This window comes from Pan paniscus, chromosome 16 (genome assembly GCF_029289425.2).
Source record: "Pan paniscus chromosome 16, NHGRI_mPanPan1-v2.0_pri, whole genome shotgun sequence".
NCBI classification, from domain to species: Eukaryota; Metazoa; Chordata; class Mammalia; order Primates; family Hominidae; genus Pan; species Pan paniscus.
Window position 1 is genome coordinate 26,712,452 of NC_073265.2, and position 5,818 is coordinate 26,718,269.

Genomic DNA, 5,818 nt, shown 5'->3' on the forward strand with positions numbered 1-5,818 from the left:
TCATTAAATAAAATGGGCTAGTTAAACGGTAGTGGAATTATTTGGCTTACTTTTCTGAAAACAAGAAAATAAGTTTTTTATCATGGTAAGTGGCAGACACCTGTCCAGATTTACGTCCAAAGAGAGAATAGTAAAGTTTTAGCCAAATTATAACCTGCTTCTTGGTTTTCTTTCTAATATTCATTCTGCAGTCTCCCCCAAAACTCAGTATTAGCATTATAGGTCTCTGATACTAAGATAGCAAAGGGCCAGGTATCTTGAGCAAAAAAGAAAGCAGCCAAATAAATGGAGTCCTGTGCACACTGTTTTGTCTCTTATACAAGCAAATCAATTATATTTACAAAATACGGTCTTATGTTTGGAAATGGGCCAAAAGTTTCATTAGCAATTCTGAATAAAGGTTTAATGATCCCAGAGATTACCAGTAATGTTGGAGAGTCAATTTGTATCTCAGTTTCTCCATCTATAAAGATAAAAAGAAAGAAAGAAACCCAGCCATAATATCCAATTACCTTCGAGATACATACATTGGCCAAGGTTTCAGAGATGTGTATAAAAAGGGCTTTTCAGGTGTCTGAAATTAACTTGTTTAGTAATGTTTTACACCAAATAAATGCTCAACCACTAAAGTACTCAACTGTAGCTAATTTATTCAGTTATTCTTTTATTTGTTTATTCACCAATCTCTTCAAAAATATTTAAGCCAGAAATTATACTAAGAAATTATACTTAGCACTGTAGATACAGAACTGAACAAGAAAGACAAAGTATGAGCTCTTGGTGTAGCTTATATTCTACTTGAAGACTGAGGGGAAAACAAATGTAAAAGGGTATTGTGATAGTAACTGAGTGGCGGTGCTCTTTAGAGTAAATGATCCAAGAAGTCCTCTTTGAGAGGGTAAAATTTGGGTCCATCTGAAGCAACAGAGAGTTGTCCAGGCAGAGAAGCATCAAGCAATAGCCCTGAAGGGTAAAAGAGCTTATTCAGTTAAAAAAAAAAAAAAGAAGACGACGACCAAGATGGTTTAAGGGTAGTGAATGAGATAGACAGTAGTATGAGATGAGGTTTTAGAGGCGCAAAGGGATGTATCATGTCCATCTTAGAAAACACAATAAAGACTTCAGGATTATTCTAACTATAATAGGACACTTTTGTAGAGTTAAGCACGGGTGTCATGATCTAATCTGATTGTCTGCTGTGTAGACAATGAATTCTAGGAACACAGAACAGAAACAAAGGCAATGGGTAGGAGACTCCTGAAGTCGTGTGAGTGGGCAGGGATGTCAGCTGCAGAGTTGGTAACCAGAGCTTGGATTTGTGGTATATTAGAGATGAAGCTTAAAGGCCTCATTATACCTTAGACTTAAGGAGAGATGAGAAAGAAAGAGGAATCAAGATGACATCGAGATTTTCTTGCTTGAACAACTGGGTAATAGTTGGTGGTGTTTACTCAGATGAGGAGATAGAATTAGGAAGGGCAGAAGGGCAGTGCATCAAGAGTTTAATTTTAACCCTGTTGCCTTAAAGCTGCCTGTTAGACACCTAAATGCTGATGTCAAGTATACAGCTGTATATGAATATGGCAGTCTGGTCAAGGCTGAAAACACACATTTAGCAGTAATAACCACATAGATGGAATTGCAAGTGCGGAAAGGATCACTCAATAGGGAGAAAAAAAAAAAAAAAGATTGCCCAGAACAGAGTCCTAGGTCTTTCCAATATACACAGGCTGAACAGAGGGGAAAGAGCCAAGCAAGGAGACTCAAGTTAGAGAGTAAACAGGAGCGTATCATAACGTATAATTCACAGTATAAAGTTTCAAGAGAGGGGACGTGGATGACCGTTTAAAATGCTTCTGCGGCAAGATGACAGACGTAGAGCAGAAGAAGCGGACCTTCCGCAAGTTCACTTACCGCGGTGTGGGCCTGGACCAGATGCTGAACGTGTCCTACGAGCAGCTTATGCAGCTATACAGTGCGCGTCGGCAGCAGCGTTTGAACCGGATCTGGGGCGGAAACAGCACTCGCCGCTGAAGCGCCTGCGCAAGGCCAAGAAGGAGGTACCGCCCATGGAGAAGCCAGAAGTGGTGAAGACGCACCTGTAGGACATGATCATCTTGCCTGAGATGATGGGCAGCATGGTGGGCGTCTACAACGGCAAAACCTTCAGCCAGGTGGAGATCAAGCCGGAGATGATCGGCCACTACCTGGGCGAGTTGTCCATCACCTACAAGCCCGTGAAGCACTGCTGGCCCCTCATTGGGGCCACCCCTTCTTCATCCCCCTCAAGTAGTGGCTTAGCTAATAAAGGCACATCTATCTCAAAAAAAAAAAAAAAAAAAAAGCTTCTGAAAGATCAGGGAGATAAGAATTTTCCAAGGTAGAAGTTACTGTTGGTTTTGATCAAGCCGGTTTAAAGGTGTGAATTGGGATGAAAACCCAAGGTGATGAGGAGTAGTTAGAAGCAGGGGGCACATTTTTATGCAGCTGCATCTCCATAGTTACCATTAATGCTCATTAGCATTTTAAGAATTAATTCCTAACCTCGGATTTTTAATTTCTTTTGTTTGTTTTGGGGGCATTTATTGTCAACTATCTATTCCACTTATTTCATGTGCAAAGCACCGTCCTAGACTCTTGGAATTTTTATTAATGAGTAAGGCAAGCGAAGATCCTTGCCTTCAGGTACCTTGCCTTCTAGTGGAAGAGACAAACACAAAACAATAAAAATAGTAAATAACTATGTCACATAGGTGAGAAAAAAATGTGAAATACAGCAGAGTTAAGAAAACCCCTCAGTCCTGGGGCTGCAATTTAAATAAGGTGGTCATTGTAAGCCTCATTAAGATGATGATGTTTGTGCAAAACATTGAAGAAAGTGAGAGTTCAGTTAAGTGGTTACCTGGAGGAAAAGCATTCCAGATAGAGGACATTGCTGGTGCAAAAGTCCTGGGGCAGAGGAGTAACAGGGAGGTCACAATGACTCCAAAGTGATGTGAACAAGAGGATCAGTTGTGAAGGAAGGTTATGGGGTCAGCACGGGCCACCTTAGGGACTCTTACAAATTTTGAATGAGATGGAGTACAATGAATTTCAGAATTCTGAGAAGGGAGTGACATGATTTGTCTTACCTGACAATAAATCAGCCAAGATATAATGGTGCTTTGGATGAAGGTAAAAGTAGAAGTGACAAGAAATAATGGAGTCTGCAAACATTTCAACAGCGAAACTGATAGGATTGTTTCATACATCAGCTGTTAGGTATAATAGAAAGAGAATAGTTGAGGATGACTACAGGGATATTGAACTAAAGTCTTGGAGGATACAGCTGCCAACAGTTGAGAGATTAAAGTGGCAGGTGAAATAGTTTTAGGGATTCATGCTACTTAAGATGAGACAGTCCAGTGGAGATGTAGTTTGTTACCTTGCACAGTGACTGTTAAGAGTTTCCAGAACTATGATAAATCTATTAATGCTACTTGCTCAGCTTTACTTAAAGCCTTTTAGGTAAGTCCCTCAAACATACCAGATCAAGTCCTATGGGGAACGTCAGAACAAACAAAACTGTAAATACCCGCAAATCTATAGACCAAGAACACATCATGGGTGATGCTAATAGAGGAGGCTAACCAGGCATATTAATAGTTTGACTTACCCAGACTAAATGTTATAGAACTTTAAGCCTCATATTTTAGATCCCTAGGGTAGAGCAAAACTCAATTCAGTCTTTTCCTTATAATTTATGCATCAAGTCTACATATTGAGTATTAAAAAATGGGAGCGAGAGAGGGTTATCACCAAATAATAACACAACAACAATGTTATCAACAAATGGCAAAACTGGACACGGTGTCATATGTTGGCAATCAAAAGATCTCCTTGACCCAGTTTATCTTTGGCAAATATCTCTCTGTACGTGTCTCTCATAAACTATGACAAGGGCAAAGAGATAATGACAGGCACAGTCAATCCTTCAGAAAACTACAAGTTTTAAGAACAAACAGGAAAATGGGCAATAACTATACCGCTGATATGAAGTATCCGATGTAATTAATGATTGCCATCACATGTTCCCTATTAGCCTGACTTGCATCAGCACAAGGAAAAGTTCAGGGTCTAAGAGCTAATTGGGAAAAATATCACTAAGCTTTAGGGTCAGTTAATTAACAGTCAAGTCATATTTTTCATGGATTAAGTCAGGCTCTTCCTTTTGACCTCATTTAATTGCTGCTTTTAAAGACCACTGGAACAGTACTCTCGCATACAAAAAACATATTGAGATTCATCTGTTCTCCTGAGGTGTGATGAGACGAGAACTTTAAAACACTGGGGTGGAAGTGTAAATTGGCATAATCTTTGTGGAAAGCAATAGATATTGTGTATTATGTGGCAATACATATTACTGTGTAATAATACATGTGTGGCAATACATATTTAGTGGCATAGAAATGTTGGTACTTTTACCATACTTATAAGGTTCTTCCAATGGAAATGTGGATAATGATTAACATATAAGTGTGTTTATCACAGCACTATTTATAACAGTAAAAACGTGGAACCCTAAAGGCCAAAAATTAAAGAAGTCCTCAAATAAATTACAATTCATTGGCATATTACATAATACTAAAAAGGGAAAATACAGAAAATGAATGACATAAGAACATCTTTATGATTTAAAGTTGAAGTTCATTGAAGCAGCATGTGAAAGTTTAAATATGCATTATATAAAAGTATTTTTGCATACTTCTTAGACATACAGAAATGGAATACAGACATAGTAATTATTTCTGCATTGTAGATAATGGGTTCTGATTAATTTTGCCAATTTTCTTGGTTTTCCATGTTTCTTTTAATAATCTCCAAGTAATTATTTTATAAACAGAAACATAATACCACCTGTTCTTTAGCAAACAAAGTTGTAGGCCTTTCAGTTTCATTTTTCTACATCTTCAGTTTTTGGTCACTTTAGGAAAAAAATAAATCTGGTTGTAATTTCTGTTTTCTTATGAACCTAGTACTCATCAGGAAAAATGAGTTTAATTCTTATGAACACATTTCATAGTAATTCTTGGGCTAGATATTGTTATAGCTTATGGTCCATTCCAGGGAGCAAATTTAGATGCTAAAACTTATTAATGTTTTGTTTTAAAATTTCTTTGACTTAGAAATTAGAGAAGGTTTTTCTATTTTCATCATTTGATAGTATAAAATAAATAACCTTAATTGCTTGTAGCAAATAAAAATATTTAATTTTGGATATAATATTTCATGTATTTTGAATGTAATATATTTTGAATAAAAATATACCTTAATTTTTATTTTCTTTATGAGAATAATAACAATTATAATTTTCTAAAATATAAAAAGAAAACATTTATCTTTTTGGTATCAATATTGAATCACTGTGATTCTTGTCTCCACTATGAAATATATGATATAATTTCTCAGCAAACATGATAACTAAAAGGCTAATAAAGCTTTAATTTTCAAATAAGTGAAGGTGCAGCCAGGTTCAGCCATGAGGCTCTGAAATACTTTTTGCTTGTTAGGATAAAATCAAATTGTCACAATCTGTCACCAATTCTACTGAGAAGCAAATACAACTACCTGTTGACAGATGGAGCTGTGCTGATAAAATCCATCACATAAATATTTCTGCATATTTCTGAAGAAAAAAGATGTTGCCATTTTTAATAAGCATTTAAATAAGGGCAATTTGTCATTTCAAACAATAAAAGCATTTCTTTAATAATGTAAATAAAGGGATATCTTAGCAAATACAAAATCACCTCCATCTGAGAGAACTAATTTATATTTA

At 36.5% G+C, this 5,818-nt stretch overlaps 1 pseudogene; it reads left to right on the forward strand.

Moving 5' to 3' along the window:
• The first annotated feature begins 519 nt into the window (after nucleotides 1-519).
• LOC117976010 (small ribosomal subunit protein uS19-like) lies at nucleotides 520-3,075 on the forward strand (annotated as a pseudogene).
• The last annotated feature ends 2,743 nt before the right edge of the window (nucleotides 3,076-5,818 follow it).